We start from the raw sequence: 17,737 nt of genomic DNA, 5'->3' as shown, positions 1-17,737 counted from the left end.
TGTTGCAAGGAACAGAAATTCACTTAAGGAAGCTCAAGTCAACAAAGTGCTGATTAAAAGAGTATAGGGTCAATCACATGGAACCCAGTTATGGGAAATGTAGCTGGGCTTCCTGGAGACTAGAACGCCATCAAGGAGCTACTCTCGATCTCTCTGGCTCTCTCTTTGAGCTTATATATTCTTGCATCTAAATTTTTTCTATAAATATACTCCATTCTCCTCTGTGGCAGATAAGCTTTCTTTGCAAGGTTCTTAGGTTTTGCTCCTTCAAAACTTATGCCCGCATGGGGTCTGGCCACTGCTCTACATGATCTCAGTTTCTTACCTATCACCATCTAATGGACTCTCACTGACTTTTTAGTTCTCTTATTTCAAATGAAGGATTATTGTTGATCTCCCCCACCAGACTATAAGCTCCATGAAGGCAGTAGCCATAACTGTTTTGCTGATCAGTATATTCTCATTGCCTAGCACGGTTCATGACATGTAGCAGGTATGCAGTGAATTGGTGAGTAAATGATAACTCCAAAATTTGGATCTCCTGAACTTTGTTTCTGTTGTCTGATATATTTTCATCTCTTGGTTTTGGTTAAATGGTCTCCTATTGAGTGCTGAAAATTGTATATGAAAGATTGAAGAAATCGTTTAAGGGTCTAGATGATGTTATCGTTCCCCAGAGAGGATATACTTTTGCTTCTGATCCTTGGACAGAGTTATTAGGATAGAGGCTAATTACCTTAATCCAATCTGAAATTGAGCTAATTCAAATTTGTGTTTCAGTCTTTACAGAGATGTCCTTAGGGTGTGGCCCTTCAGTGATTCCAAAGGAAAGTTTGGGGTATTTCCAGGACCCTTATTCTTGGTGAGGCCTGAACTCTGATTTTTTATCTCAGTAGCAGAAAACTGAAAGAGAAGGCTCTTCTCAGCTTTTCAGCCTCTTTGCTACAATGCCTCAAGAAGAAAAGCATTGCCAAATGTCAGGTTAATCTCTCTCTGTGCTTTCCTTTCCTTTTCTCCAGGAACTTGGCTCTCAGGTCTTGCTACCTTAGTAGCTATTTTAGTTTATTTTAATTTGGGGGGGGGCTTCCCTGGTGGTCCAGTGGTTAAGAATCTGCCTTCCAATGCAGGGTTCGATCCCTGGTCGGGGAACTAAGATCCCACATGCCGCAGGGCAACTAAGCCTGTGCGCCACAATGAAAGATCCCGCATGCCGCAACTAAGACCTGACGCGGCCAAACATAAAATAAATAAATAAATATTTTAATTTTTTGGGTTTTGTATTTTAACTCATCTGGTTGTTCTTGGCAAGAGGGTTGGTTTGATATAAGTCGAGTTTATTACAGCCAAAAGTGGAAGCCAACTGTTCTAGAGAAAGAATCCAAAGGGTCTATCTTGGAATAGGTGTTTCTAGTCATTTCATCAGCTCCAGCCAAAGGGAATGGCATACTGTAGTTCTTGAAGAGCTACTCTGCCCCAGGCAGGGCAGGCTAAACTCATGAGAGGTTGTACATGACAGGCATTGTGAAAGGTGTCTGCTTCAAATATCTTCATCATCATCGTTATCATCACTCTTATTAATGCCTCGTTTTTAAGGCATTTATAAAACTCTGATTTATAAAAATTTATGATTTATAAAACTCTGCAATTTGAGTTTTCTCCTCTCATTTCAGTCTTCTAGGGTCTGTAATTGGTATTTACGTTAACGTTTACTCTAATACCCTACAGTGTTTAATCATCCCTCATTTTTACCATTGTCATCATCAATAGCCTATACACCTAAAATATAAATGTCCTAGATCTGATAATGACCAGTTTTCCATTGTTCTCAACACGGTCTCTTTCTACCTTCTCCACCCACCCCTAGACTTCCTCAAGCCCCAGGGCAGGAATGGCCAGTGTTTGGTCATTACACCACTTCTCTCTCTACCCTCTTCAACTCTCCTATTGTTCTGCTACTCCCAAAGGTGTTGCCCATGTCTGCCTGGCTGAAGCTGGCAGTTTGTCCACACTTGAGCCCACGGGAAGGGGAAATGAGAGAGAGAAGAGTGCAGACTCAGATTTCTTAAGCTTTAACTTATGTTCTCAGTATGCATTCCATTTAATTCTTATTACAACCCTATGAGGTAGGCATTGTCACCGTCACATTTATAGATGATGGAACTGAGGTTAGATAGGGTAATTTCCTCAAAGATACATAGAGCTTAGTAAGTGGCAATGCCAATATTTGAATTATGGAGTCTGATCTCAGAAATACTACACTATTCTGCCTCCCTAGATATATACACTACATGTTAAAATGTTTATTTTTTGACTGTCCACACAGTAAGAAAAATACATGGGGAAGTTTGGTTTTCTGTAGGAAAAGGGACTGTATGGTAAAAGGTTAAATCAGCATTTCCTTATTTGGGTATTTACTAAACTGCTGTAACAAAGTGCAGTGGCTCAGTCAAGACTGATGTTCGTTTCTCTTTCATGTAACAGCCTAGAGGAAGGCAGGGGTCCGGCATCATCCAGGAATTGAGATTCTTTCTCTCCTATTGTTCTGCTACTCCCAAAGGTGTTCCCCATGTCTGCCTGGCTGAAGCTGGCATTATGTCCATACTTGAGCCCACGGGAAGGGGAAATGAGAGAGAGAAGAGTGCAGACTCAGATTTTTTTAAATGCCATGAGCTGGAAGTTGCACACATCACTTCTGCTCACATCCTATTTATAAGAATTTAGTCGCGTGGCCACACCTAGCTGCAAGGGAGGCGAAGCCATGTAATCTTTATCTAGATGGCTCTGTGCTTTGCTAAAGCTTACAAGGGGATTCTATTTCTAAAAGAGAGAAGGAGGAGATGAATACTGGGGGACAGTTAACGGTCTCTGCCCAATTTCCAAATTAGTAACACAAACAATAATATATTTATGAGTTTGGAATTTTTAGAGTTAGTTGACATTGGTTATAAGTGATTCTTTTCCTTATTTCTAATAAAACTATCCTGTCTTGTATATAATCAAGATAACCAGAATAATACTCTAACTCAAAGCAGGTTCTATAGTCTAAATTATATTAAAACCAGAAGAGATTCCATGCCATTGTTTTATAGCAAAAGGGATTATAAATACCATTAAGATAAGCTTCACTTTAAGGATATTTATGGATACACCTTGTATAGGGCACCTGACTGGGTATTTGGAATTAGCTTATAGGAATTAATTATAAACATGCTATTTCTTCTTTATTTGATTTGTAAGATAAGATTGATGGGTGTACCTGCAGAACAAAAGGGGATTTAATAACAGGGTTCAGCCTTACACCAAGTAGGCGGTCTGATTTAAAACAAACACAGCACATCAGCACACAAGCTCATAACTCTAAGCCTCTAGACTTGATTAGCATCCTTAGGCAAATTAAGATTTCTTAAGCCCCCTAGGGGTAGGGACATACCGAATGCAGTCACCTGAGTGCTCACAGCCTTAGGAAAATGATGACATCTAGGACTGCAGTTTTTATTTCCAAAGAATGTTTGCTTTGGAAATTTCTGTGCATGAATGTTGATGAAAATTCACAATGGTCCCAAGTATCATGTAAAACAAAACACCCTTTTGGGTGCAGCAAGCCTCTGAGTTACTGCCATTTGTCATTATTTGGTATGGCTTGGTCTCTGAAGGCAGGGCTTGTTTGTTTTTCTCACATAGTTTCCACAGTCCTCCTTGCCTGAAGTGATCATTAGTTTTAGCTCATGGACCAGGAAGGAGCTTCTCCAGGGATGGGCACTAAAATCACAGAACATGAAGCTGTAAGCATCTCACACAGCACAGTCCAGCAACTGATGGACAGATGAGGGAATTGAGGTGCTGGGAAGTTGAGGGGCTACATCATGGCTTCCTGGCCAGTACAAGACAGTTGGGTCTAGAACCTGTGTCTCTAGACTCCTAGTCCAGTGCTCTTTCCCAGCCCCACTTGCATTTATTAATTGCAGATATTAGGCAGTTTGGGAATTTAATCAAAGACCTATCTTTTTGTTTAAAACCCATTTAGAGTCTAAAAATCCTTGGATTCTCTAGTGAATTAGGAATTCCCTGGCACAGGTAGTCTGTCCCAAGGGCCCAGAAGGTCTCACCTTGACCAAGGCTCTTATTTAGATTTGGACATTATTTGCAAGTGAGTTATCTATATCCAGTCATTGTAATTGTATGGATGTGTGTTTAGCACATTAATTTGTTAACTCTAAACATTTAAGTGCCCTCAATTTTTATAATTGTCTTGGCATAATATAGTTTGTTTTAATAAAACAGGAGCCTGGACAATTGAAAGTTACGAGGGCCTCATGATCTTTGAGAGATATTTGGGGTGATGCCATGTGCAGGTACAGAGTTGAGGCTGAATAAACATTTGTTGAACTGAGTTTGAGTCCTGATTAGGGAATTAAGTCTCTACTTGATTGCTTTGCTGTTGCTTTCAGTCCTGGTGAAAATCAGCAAAGTACAATACAGGACCTGGTATGAAGACATGGACTTAGAATACTAACTCCACTTATGAGTTATGTAGCCTTCAGCCAGTCATTTATGCTTCCAGAACCTCAGTTTTTCATCTGTGGTGTGGGGATAAGATCACTTGCTTCACAGTAATGTTGTGAAGCAGGGTTATATCTTCAAGAAAGACGATATTTATGCAAGTCTTTTAAAATGGGAGGCACTGTTCAAACGTGAGGCATATTGGTTTTTGTTACTACTGTGGTAGCTTTATTATTATATTATTACAATTGTAGTTGATTTCCAGTTCAGTGGCCCACATTCTAGTAAGTTAGGTTGTTGCAAACTAGATGAGGAAAGGTACCACGCTTGATTATAGGAGAGTGCGTTTGGCCCATACAGTCATACAGTGATCTGAGAACCTGCATACAGCAGGGTAACATCAGACCCAGGATATCTTTGTCAACTGATGGCATACCTTCTTTGGATAACCCCCCAGCCGCACCCCCCTGCCCACCAACCTGCTGGGGAGGTGACTCATTAGTTTCAGAATCACCCCACCCCCACCCCAGGAAATAAGCAGCAATGAGTGATACGTGACCACCAGCACGTTCCTCTGGTCTCTAGAATACCTGTTCTCTGCAAACCACCTTCATCTCCTGAGGTCCACATGGCTGTAGGAAGGTGGCCAAGAAGACAAAACACTGTCCTTGAGCAGCCACAGGGACTTCCCTGTCTTCTGAACATGCATGATATCGACAGTCTGAAACCCTCATGCTGTCTTGGTTGTCTTGTCGTCGTCTTCTTTTTTTTGGTAATAAAATCTCACAAACGCGAAAATTTGGGAACATTTGTTCTAGACATAAACTCTTCCCTCCAATAGTGACCTAGTTCCTTCTTAGAGCTCTACCTTTGTCAAGGTTCTTACGTTACTCTTGCTGATTAAGATGGGGAGACATTCTTAGTAGAGCTCTGGCAAGGAAGCTGCACGTGTAAAAGTTCAGAGGTCACTAAGTCCCTGGAAGTCCAAGTAGTTGAGGGATTCATTGTGTGAGACACTGAGGCAGGAGAGGGCAAGGGCCAAATAGGCTAGCCTTGTAGACCAATGAAAGGAGATGGCCATGGTCCCTGTGGGCAGTAAGGAGCCACAGAAGTGTGTTAAGCTGGGTAAGGCTTGCATTTGATCCCTCTTCTCCTTCTCTGATCCTTTGCTTCGAGGCCCACAGAGCTCCTGGGCCTCTGCACATGGGAACCAGAGAAATGACATCTAAAGGCATATGTTCCGGAATAATAGCTTAGTGGGGTAGAAGGGCAAGTGATTTCCTTGAAAGGGAGAAGTAATAAAGAGGTAGATTATTTTTGGCTTTATAGCAGAGGGAAGATTAAATACTTTGAAGTCAGAAGAAGTCAGTCAGAGACCCTGTTGTCAGGGTCCAGTGTGAGGGGCCATGCCCAGAAGTCTTCGAGGAGCCTGTCCATGGTCACACATGACTCCCACCAACTGGGGCCTGCACTCTGTGAGAACAAGTTCAATTCCAATCAGCCATGACCAGATCCATCTCCAGCCTGCCTGCGCTTTTCTTAGTCTAGAAAGAACTGAGCACAGCAAGCTAGCTTTACGTCATAGCAAAGCTGGCCTTAAGATCAAAGGAACCTGTACCAAGACCGTATGGTTACCGCAGGGAGTCACTGCGTGATCCGGGTTTGTCCCGCATCGTAGGTAAACATTCTTGGCCTCTCAAGACAAACACAGCTTTTGGCATTGAAAATGGTTTTCAGGTTTACATGTGGGCATGTTGGTAGTTCTATAACAAACATGAGCCATAGAGGAGGTCCATCCTGAAAATCATCATGGGAACGGGCTCTGTGTAGTTAGAGGTATAAACACAAAAAATGGAGTAATTTGAACTAATCTTTGATGAACTTATTTAATATAATTAGGATATTTTAGCAAACAATGTTGTGATGAAATGAACCCCTTAATCTACAAACTGGAAAAGAAGTGGGAAGAGCCAGAGAACTTGGAATGATTTCATAATTTTGCCTGGGTCTGGTTCTGGTTTCTTCTTTTATCCTGAGAACCAGTGGGAAGGAGCTTTCTTTTTGGAAAACGCTAGTTGAGGTGTGTATGTGTGTCCTTCTACCTCCCTGACTGATTTTAGCCCGGAACACAGGGACTGCTTTTGTTACATGAAATTAATTAAAAAAACAGAGAAGTACATATTCTGCAGGGGCAGTTTGGGTTGGCTGATAGATTTGCGACGTTGCCTTGAGAACTACTCTTCTTCCTTTTCATTGCTTCAAAGAGTAGCAGTAGGACCCAAAGTGAGAGTAACAGGGAGACAAGGAACTTCTCTCACCTCAGGGGGTGTCCACTGACGAGAGAGTGACCTGCCTTTTGGGCAAATCAGCTAATGCTTTGGCATGGTAGGCAGGCATCTGTGAGGGATGCAGAGAAGGGCATTCTGATATAGATGATATTGATGGAGGATAAGCTTAGAAGAGCTCTAAAGTTCCCTTTAATTGAAGGGCTTAGCACTCTGGAGAGAGGGAGAGGAAGAGAGGGTAGGGAAGGGAGGGGGGTGGGGAGAGGGGAGGGGAAGGAGGGAGGGAGGGAGAGGGACAGGAGGAGGAGGAGAGAGGGGAGGGGAGGGAGACAATTAATTCCTTTCCTAATTGTAAATATGCCAGCTGAAGTTTAGAGAGATTATTATTTCAACTACTGAGTGAAGCCTAATATAATTTCCTTTTGATTTGTTCTCTTTTTTTTCCTTTTTTTTGTCCTTTTCTCAGTTTGCTGTGGCTACTCCTCCTCCTTTTACTTTTCTTTCTCCTTTTTAAAAGAAACTGGTAAATAGAAGAATTTTAGTACAGTTTAGTACAACGTCATTGGAAAAAAATCAAGAGTTTATTTTACCTGGGGATTTTAGAAACACCGACTCTGATAGAAACCATGAGAATGTGCTATGGAACAGAATTGTAAAACGCACAGTCAGTTACACAGGTATTTTAAATCTGATGGTTCTGGGGGTGTGATTTGATTAGGTAATTACCCTTGTAAAGGAGTAACTTAATCTGTGAGACACTCCCCCAGTAGAAAATTCATACTGCCCTGGTTTAAAATAATTTCTTCACAAATTGCACTTAAAAATAATTGGAAATTTTAAAAAAACAAATCTAATTTTTCAATAAAAAAATCAACTTTAAAAATTCCTCCCTGGCGGTCCAGTATTATTAAATATTCTTCTGGATTTTTTTATCTTGCTTTATTGGAAGGAGAAAAACAATTATCTGTAAATGTAATTTTTAATGCATGGTAATAAAAATAAATGGCATAGTTCTGCTGCAGTTCACCTAAATCTTCTTCCCTGGTGGTCTAGTGGTATTAAATAATCAGTACCACATGTATTCATCATTTGCTGACAGCAAAAGAAAAACTTTGGCATTTTATTGTCTAAAGAAACAGGCATGATGCTACTTAGGCTTCTGGGGCGACATTGCTGATGGTCTGTGAAGAAACCTTCATTTTCCTTGCTGGTGGGGCTGCGCTTTTTTTAATTTACACGGCAATTAGCATAGAACCAGAGACAGGCACTCTTTACAAGGTTGATTTGAGTTCCTTTTGCAGGTTGCCCTAAGAGTTTTTTAGCTTTTTTCCCTGCATTAATTGGAGCAATGAAAATATATTATATATTGTTAACTCTGTGTTGGATGGGAAACTATTGCAGTTGGGTAGCACCAAAAAATGAGCACTGAATAAGTCCTCTTTTCTTTGCAATTGTGTTGAAGGTGAATTGTTAGCAATCGCAGGAGAACGTCTCAACACACACGGCAAACTTTAAACTTGAAAACTGAGTCACATTTCTGTTATGTGTGTTAGAAACCATGCCTTGTTTCCTCTTGTGAAAAAAGACACACTTATAAAAGCTTAAGTAAGAAAGTTGTCAGTGCCCTTGTTGGGGTATGTAATAAATATAGTGGTTATCTACTGCACCGGAAAATACATTGGTTGTCTGGAGTACACAGATGTGATCTGTATGTCACATTTTAGGAGGTACAATGAAAGGCAAAGTGATCTCATTTGCATACATATTTATTTATACATATTTATTGCCAAAGCAATAAAGTCACTTCTTCCCTAGAAATACATGCCTTACGTAATTGAAGTGATTGGTAAAAAAGTAGAGGCATGATGGTTATGAATGTTGATATGTTTAATGAGGTGACTTTTGTCCCCTGATGCATCAGTAGAGGGAAAATGGAGGCCTCACACCAGTTGTTATTTCTGAGAGGGCGGCACCATTTTATAGCAATAAGCCCTGATACAGTGTTGAGTTCAAATCCTACTACCCTTCCTTATTAGCTGTGTCACATCAAGCAACTTAAACTGCCTGAGCCTTAATTTCTTCACTTATAAAATGGAGGATAAGAACACATACCTTATGATGCTAAGGATTGAGTGAGTGATCTCTTGGCACAATGGCTGGCACATACTAAGTGTTCAGTATTTGCTGGCTTAAAAAAAAAAATTATGATGTGAACTACCACTTTCCATGTTTTGGGGGAATTTGTTACTTTAAATTAAAAAAAAATTCTTCTCCAAAATTACTCTTGTCTTGGATCATTCCGTAAAAATGAGATCTTTTTTTTTTAAAGGGAGATAGTAACCTTGTAAATTCATAAGCTTATATGAATCAGGAAAATTAAATCAAGAAAGAGCAACACTCTCTGAGCTCATTTTCCTTAGAAGTTCCTCAAACTGCCTTCAGAGCTACCTTATTTTGACTACCTTAAGCTATGGAAAGAGCAAAATGTGGACATTTAATGTTGTCTCAAATATCCAGAGCTTACCATGCTCCAAAGAGTCTAGAAATAAGAAGTACTCCTTAGGTTGTTACGAGATGCAACTTTGATTTCACAATTTTGAGAAGGTGTGATAACTCAAGGAATTCAAAGCAGAGCTGCAAAACAGATTTCACTTTTCCGGGGTCTTAACACTTCCCCCTCCTTGAATTGGACACGTAGTGGGTGGTGCAGCCTTCTTCCTGAGAAGTCCAACTACGTGGGCTATAGACATTTGCCTCCTCAAAGAGTTTCTCCCATGCCAGCAGTATAAAACAATTAATTTTAACTGATAGAAATCTTCAGTTTGTAATGGAAAACATGTGTGCTGGGGTTGAGTGCAGTTGCTGCTGCCAAGCTGTGTGTGGCAGGAGTGAATCTCTACTGAGCTCCAAAGCATTCCTGACTTTATGGCAAGTCTCTCCACTGGAGTCCTTATTAATAGGCTTTAGGTAGGTGGCTTTTTAGTGATCGACTGCAGAGCAAAAAGCTTTTTGTAAAAGGTTTGAAAGGCAGCATTCAAGCCCTGGAGGGAACAGGTTTTAATTTTGTGGTGTTTTGATTTTAAATGATATTCGAAGGTGTGGCTTTGCCATTAAACTTCTCCATTTGATGCTAGCAGCATCCCTGGACTTGTGAGAGACACTCCCTCACAATGTAGCAATTACTGATTTATGTTCCAGTGATAAGAATGTGTTTTATTGTGGTCATAATATTTGTTCAATTTAACTACTATGTACTGTAAAGTATCATAAAAACTTCTCCTCTGATCAAATGTTATGAGACAAAGGATCATAAGCTGCTCTTGATGCATGCCCTCTCTGTCCGTGGTATCTGTGGGCATGCCACCACAAAGAGAGGACAGACTATGGTCCTGAGGGTAAATTTCTGCATCCTCCTACACATATTTTAAAGTCAGTTCCCAATATAGGTTGTTTAAGCATATCTGATGCTTTCTTGTCATTTGTTGGACTCTTTTTCAAGACTATTATCTATCCCTTTATAAACAAGTTTAGAAAGACTCTTCATTTCTCATGGCTAGATCTCAACTTCTCATCCATCTTTCCCCAGACAGTCTCTTGGGCAAGTTGTGAATCTCACTGAGTTTTGCTGTCAACATTTGAACCTGACTTAGGTTCATGTATATTCTATGACCACAGCTAAGAAGAAGGGAAAACCAAAGAGATCCTTCTTATCTTTTATTTTGATCTTTTATTATTAGGTGCCATGGCAAACCTCAACTAAGTAGGCAGGGATATTACCTCGATGCTAGATCACCACACAAGTTCTAGGGAAAGGACTTCTCATCTGTCCTTAAACCGCCACTGTTGGGAGTGATCTCCCTTGGTTCAGATTCTCCAGCAGTTCTCCATAGCCCTCTGAGTCAAGTCTATGCACCCTTAGTGATCCAGCACCTGATTATGTCTTTAGGCTCATCTCTAGGACTGTCCCACTTCACCCTCACCATCTGTTTTACCCACTACTCTAACCTCCAGTCATAGGGAACTACTTGAATTCAACAGATTCACCATGTCATATTCTTCAAACCCAGCATCTTCTGAGAAGCCTTTCCTGCTGCCTCAGTGAGCTTCAGTAGCATCCAGTGTGGACCAACTGGAGCTGGGTAGGTGAGGGAATACATTAGATACTGCAATGAACCACCTTAAGAGGGTTCTTCTAGGTGCCAATCCTGTCCATTTCAGTGTGAAATCAAACAAGAAATTATTTGTAAGCCTATTTACCTCTCCTGATAGAATGAAAAGAATCACATTTTCTGTATATGCTGTATTCCCTCTTCCATCTAGGACTGAGCTGAGACCGGTTTGTTTCTCAGCAGAACCTGCTGAGGAAATCCCAGGATTGAGGGAGAAGAGTAGAAACTATTTTATTGTGTAGTTGTTGGGTATTCCTTTGTCCCTTTTCTCCTGCAAAATGTGGTGACTTGTATGCTGGGTAGTGGAAAATTCCTTCATTGTTCAGGCCTAGGTAAAGGGGGAAGCACAGATGCAGACAAGGATGAGACATGTTCAATGGCAAGCATTGCTTCTGGGCAATAATTTGTATTTATCTTTTGAGACTATGTAGATATTTATGTTCACAAATGAAGAGTTTACAAAGCTGATCCCTCTATAGATTTTAAATGTAATTTTTGTTAAAATGCCAACAATTCATTATGTTTTAAAAATTAATTATCGAACCTCTAATAACTTAATTTGTAATCATTAGGCCTAATAGTCATGGAGGGATCATGGAAGGGAGTGGGGAGATAGACTGAGGCAGGGTAGCACTGTGGTAAAGCAGTGGGCTCTGGAGACCTGCTGTGTGGCCTTAAGCAAGTTACTTGGCTTCTCTGTGGCTTAGTTTTCTCATCTATGGAAATGGGAAACGATAAACATATCCATCTCACAGAGTTGTTATGGGGAACATATGTGTTAATTCATGTAATGTGCTTACATCAGTATCTGACATTTAGCTAATACTTACTGAGCACTTTCTATGATATTTTGGTCACTTATTTATTGATTTTTTAAAGCATCTGCTTGTCTTTAAATACTTCTAAAGAAGTACCAACCATGTCTGTTCACGTGCCTTTCTCCCCACTAGACTCTGAGTTCCTTTAGCCATCTGTGTATCTGTAGCACTTACTGTGCAGGAAACATCCATAGTTATTTCTTGAATGAATTAATGAGTAAATGGTAGTGAACTACTGCTTCTTCCTGCTTTCTCCTTCATTATGGAAGAATGAAAAAGGAGTGTGAGTTCTGCCACGGTGTATGATTACTCTCTGGGGGTTGTCCAACCACAGCAATTAACAATTCACAAAGATGATTAATCTTACACGGCTGTGCTAGTAAAATAACTTTGATAGGCTCATTGAATGAGAATTTCCCTAAAGGGTCATAGAAGCCATCTTCCTGCTTTTGGGCAGGTGGTTCTAATATAATGTAAGAATGTTAGCTGTGTACTGTTTTTAATAAATCTCCAAGAGAGAGAATTTCTTCTCTTCCTCGGTGCTAATATATAATAATTTAGTGGCCTATGTCTCTTAGATAGGAATGTCAATGGGTAGTTTTAAAGGCATTAAAGATTTAGGTGAATTACAATGAAAATGAATGTCAGACTTTGGAATGAATTCTCATTCAAGTAGCTGTCTTTCATACTTCAGAAATTCTTTGAAAATAAAGCTTGATAAGTATCAATCCTGTGTTGTTTAACTGGAATCCTATCTAAGACGTCTATTGATATACTGATTGATGTTCCTGATCCGGTCTTTATTGAGTGCCTTCTCTGTGCTAGGCACCAGGCTTTCAGGGCTAGGCTATAGTAGTGTGTACTGTGCATATGGTCCCTGCCCCTTTGGAGCTTGTACTCTAATGATAAAGCTAGACTTTGAACAAGCAATTAAAAGGGCACTATATATTTTACAGAAGATCTTGGTCAAGGGAATCTTTCTCGGAGAATGACCTTTAAAGAATAGAAAAGGGGAGAAATTCACTCAGACAAGGATGGAGAAGTAGGCAGGGGTCAGATCATGCCAGCTTTTACAGGGCACATGTGGTGGCATTGGATTGTGTCCACTTAGCTAAGCTGAACCGTGTTTCCCAGAAATCCCTTGCTTGTATGATTGTGGGTTGGTTAGGCCACAAAAGACATTTTGCGGGAGATTTGGAAGGCAGAAGTGAAGCACCAGCCATACTTTTCATGCACTGAAGGTTGGTGCAGGGCTTCATGGGCTGCGGCGAATCATGCATGCTGTCTTAGATCCACTAGCTCACCTTAATGATGTGAGGCAGCACCTGGATCTACTGCTCCTCAAGCTCCCGCCAGATCTCCTACTTCAGCTTCTTCGTGTCCTGGGCCATGAGTGGACAGCTCCATGGCCAAAGTTGAAATTGGAGGTAGTGAGAGGCAGACATGGGTTCCAATTTGTCCTTGTGGATTCCAGTTCATCCTCATGAGTTCCAATTTTTTCTTGCTCTCATCCACATCCAGCTGGCCTTCTGATCACCAGCCCTTCTGATCTATGATAACTTCAGGGTCAGAACTAGATGCAGAGGCAATGGCCAAGATAGACCACTCCATCAGCATCCACAATTGTGTAAGGCCTACTCCTTCTACGAAAGCACTTTCTTTATTATAGTGGTTCTTCTTGTCTGGCTGATATACCCTGAAAAGAATTTTGATGCCCTTGAAACCTCCAAGTGGAGGTGTTTTTGTTTCTTTCTCTTCACTTCTGACCAGTAGCTTGTAATGTATCCATATGGCATTTTGTGTTGTTTTTTTCCCTTCTCCTTCTTGAAATCTCTCCAAGATTATGTTACACAGTCTCATCTCTGTCAATTTCTAATATTTAGGTATAGGGTCTTCTCTGCAAAGGGAGAAGGTGGTCATCATTGACCTTGCTAGGTTGTCTTCCTCATCTTTGTCCTTACCTGGGCCTCTTAATGGAAGACAAAAGGCAATGCAAGATGAACGTCCACAGGGACATCTTTTTGTTTGGGTTTTCATGGATTGTGATCACCAAGAGGTTCCTAACCTGCCTCTAGAGGAAAAATGATTGTTGGCCTGTACTGTCCAACCAACCCTTTATGTCTTGGAGGATAGAGATAATTAAAATGGACAATAGTGATTTTCCATTTCCTCTGGCTTTGGATTTTGGCTGCTGGAAATGATGTTAATACCCATGACCAAATAGGAATTTATTGATATCAATTTTCATGTTGCCTACCAAGTTTGGATGCAAACCAGTAACCTCAAACTCCCCATGTACAAAGCTGAACTCTTACTCCTTCCTTTCAAAAATCTGCTTTTTCTCCAGTATTCATTATCTTAGTTAATGACACTGGTATTCATCCTGTTATCCAAACTGGAAACTTGGGACCCATTCTTGCCTCATCATTGGAGACATAGTATCCCATCACTAATCTCCAGATCCATAAACTTCATTTTCTGTGCTTGCCTTACCTTCCTTCCTCTGGGTAACAAGTCAGACTGGTCTAAGTGTGCTGGTTTGTTTACTCATTCATTTAACCAACCTTTGTTCCTACTGTATGCCAGCCAGTGAACAGAGTACTGGGGATGCAAAACCCAACAAGTTGGAGTCCTTATGTTACAGTTTATATTTTAGTGAAATTATGGACAAATTATTAGGCAGTTGTAATCCAGAGTGGGAACACGTGTGAAGGAAACCTAACCCAATCTTAAGGAATCCGAAAGGCTTGCAGAGGACTGACAGAATAAGAGTGAGAAGGTGAGGGGATTTGGAGGGGAGGGAAGGAAGAGAGGAATCACTTTTGCTAAGGAGACAGGATTCCTCAGAATCCTCTATTCCACAGGAGCAGGGAAATAGGGGAAGTCTTCAGCTTGTTCTTTCTTTGAGGTTTGTTTGGGATGTGTTTTTTCCAATATTTTGCGTCTAAATTTGTTTCTGGGTGTGTGTGTGTGTGTGTGTGTGTGTGTGTGTACGTACCTATCTCCTTACCTCTTTTTACCTATTTCCTCCCTAATGTCCTCAGACCACAGAAAAAATTGAATTAGATAGGGTAAGATGCTGGGAATAGATTCAAATAGGCGTTCATTCTTCTACAAGTGCCTGATTATGATTTAAGGGAGACACTGATTAAAAACACAAGGGGGAATGGGTCTACATTTTAAGGCACCAACATGCAGGGGCAAATGTGCTTGAAAATGATAGTTCAAAAAACATTGCTCCTGAGGTATGTATGCAGCTGTGTTTGGCAGGAAGAGCACAGAGATTTTTGTGTCAGTGTAGGACAAAGCTGAAGTAACCTGGTAGAGACAATATGTGAAACTTCCCTGAGATTTCCAAGGAACACTCAGGTGATTCAGATGCAAAAGTCCACAGAGCCCAGTTTTAAGAAACAGTGCTCTAAAAGAATCAGCTTAAAATGAGACGTGTAATTTCTTTTTTTTCTGTGTCCCCATGGAATTGTTTTCGATTCGTTTTTGGCTCTTCCTGAAGACATTTCCACGTGATGACATAGGGAGAACACATTTGCAAATCGCATTCAGGGTGGTGAGAGATAATGAAATTGAAGTGTCAGCAGTTTGCAAAAGGAAAGCTTTTTTTTTTTCCCCCCTCTCAAGCTCTGTTATTACCTTATTCAATTTGCACTTTATTTTGAAGCACATGTATAGAAATAAGCAAATTATTAATTCAAGCTTGTCTTCAATTTTGTGCTTGGCCTGCAAACCTCTAACATCTCTCCCAGTTCCCCAGGCGGACTGCTGAAGGCTTGGTGATAGGCTGAGGTGGTCATATTCATTATTCAATATGAGCTGCAAGCAATTTGATATTTCATGTGAGCATGTGGCAGAGCTGAGAGAGAGGTGGGGGAAAGTGTCATTCAGGTGAATACAGTCTAGGCTACTACAATTTTCATGTTTAGCTGAAGGCTTAACATTAGCTGTGGTCACAGATTCCAAGGATAAGGATAATTCCATTGAGAATTCTGGTTACAACCAGGTATTTTTGTCTCTGTGACCTGTCCTATTTCTCTGCACAGGAGAGCACATCTTGAGCCAGGCCATATGCTCAGCGTCACAGGGCTTTGTGTGTTCCATCTGGAGCGCTGGGAATAATGAGATCTTGAGCAGCAAAGGGCAGAGTTCCTGGAAAGCAGCCATACTTGGTGGAGGTGGGGAATGCTCATGGCCCGTAGCTCCTGGGGCTCTGGAAGAATTTCTAGATGGTGTCTGCGTCGTCTGTCAGCGCCTCCATTCCACTGGTGGGCACTCACACCGTTTGAAAGAGCCCCGGACCTTATGCCCAGTTATAAGAGAAATGTGCCCACAATCTTCCTTCCTCACACAGCTAAAAGTGTCTTTTTTTCTGCTCTGTATTTGTAGGTTGCCACCAGGCTTTAGGATTACAGAATGTTAGAACAAAAAGGTCATTAGAGTTCACTTGTTTTAGTGTCCCCATTTTTACCATTTGGAAACCTGGGGTTAGAGAAGTTAGGTGATTCATCCGGGGACACACAGCTAGTTAGATACAGCCCAGGGACCAGATCCCAGATATCTGGATTCCACAATTGAGTGATCTTTCTACTAAGAAAGCAGTACCCAGAACACATGGAGAGCTCGATTTATGTGCGCCGACAATGGAAGTTTTTTGTAATCTATCATATTCTCCCCAAATGTTCAGTCCAAGACATATTCATTTTCAAAACCTTCACCATCGGACATCAGCAAATGCCTTCTTGACTATCTGAGAGAGCGTGCCTGCAGCTTTTGGAGTTCTGGAAGCTGAATGCCTGTACCACCTCCCCGCCATGCTTTCCCTGTGTTTTGTGGATGGATAGCTCGGGTCTTCCATGGCTGATCTGTTAACTGAGTAATATCAGGGGTCACTTTGGGATGAGAACAGTCTGTGTGTTTAGAATAAACAATGTAAATTATTGAGTTATCAGGAAAAATTAAAATTAAAAAAGTCCTCACCCCAGCCATTTTAAATGGTTTCCTTAAGCAACAGACCTGTGGTTGATGGTCTAGGTTGCTCCTCTGACTCATTTTGCTTGCTGCAGACTAAAACGACTACTTAATTGGCAGGCAAGGACACTCAGGGCACAAACAGTGTGGCTAAATAGTACAGGAAATAATGGTGTTTTAGCTGAACTGCTGGGGCAAATTAACACAACACTCTATTAGGGTAAAAAGTGAGGTTAGAAACAGGAAGGCTTACGAATCTACTTTCCTTAGAGCAACGTTAAGGAGCTTCTGAATTCCCATTCTGTATTTGCTTTAGCTCTCAGTTTTCATACACACACACACACACACACACACACACACTTGCTCACACAGACATCTGCACACATACTCACATTCACTCACACACACAGTTGTGTTTATTGTCAGACTCCAGGTGCGACTCTAAAGCAGTGGTTTTCCCAGTGTGGTCTGAGGAAACCTGGGGGTGCTGAGATTCAGGGATTCTGTAAAATCAGACTATTTTCATTATAGCATTAAAATATTATCTGTCTTTCTCACTCTCATTTTTCATAGTGTACAGTGTTTTCCAGAACACACACAACAGGAGCAGGTGTGAGAATCTGGCAGTTTTAAGTCAGAAATTAAACGGATGTGCAAAGATGTAAAACAATGCCATATTCATGGTAAATTTTGTTTTGTTCTGCAAAATGTAGTCATTTTACATAAAAATATGTTATTTATATTAACATGTAGTGGGGTTATTATTATTATTTTAAAATGAATCAACAGACATTTTACACATTTCTCAGTTTAAATTTCTAATACGGTAAATATCAATAGTTATAACTCATGTAAACAAAAGTTCTTTGGAGTCCTGCATAATTTTAAAAGTGTAGAGGAGTCCTGAGGCCAAGCATTTAAGAATTGCTTCTCAAAAGTGATGAGACTTTCTCTCAAACAGATGCTGTAGCATACATCAAGTGAG

Source organism: Eubalaena glacialis, chromosome 1 (assembly GCF_028564815.1).
Source record: "Eubalaena glacialis isolate mEubGla1 chromosome 1, mEubGla1.1.hap2.+ XY, whole genome shotgun sequence".
NCBI classification, from domain to species: domain Eukaryota; kingdom Metazoa; phylum Chordata; class Mammalia; order Artiodactyla; family Balaenidae; genus Eubalaena; species Eubalaena glacialis.
This window is presented reverse-complemented; position numbering follows the sequence as displayed.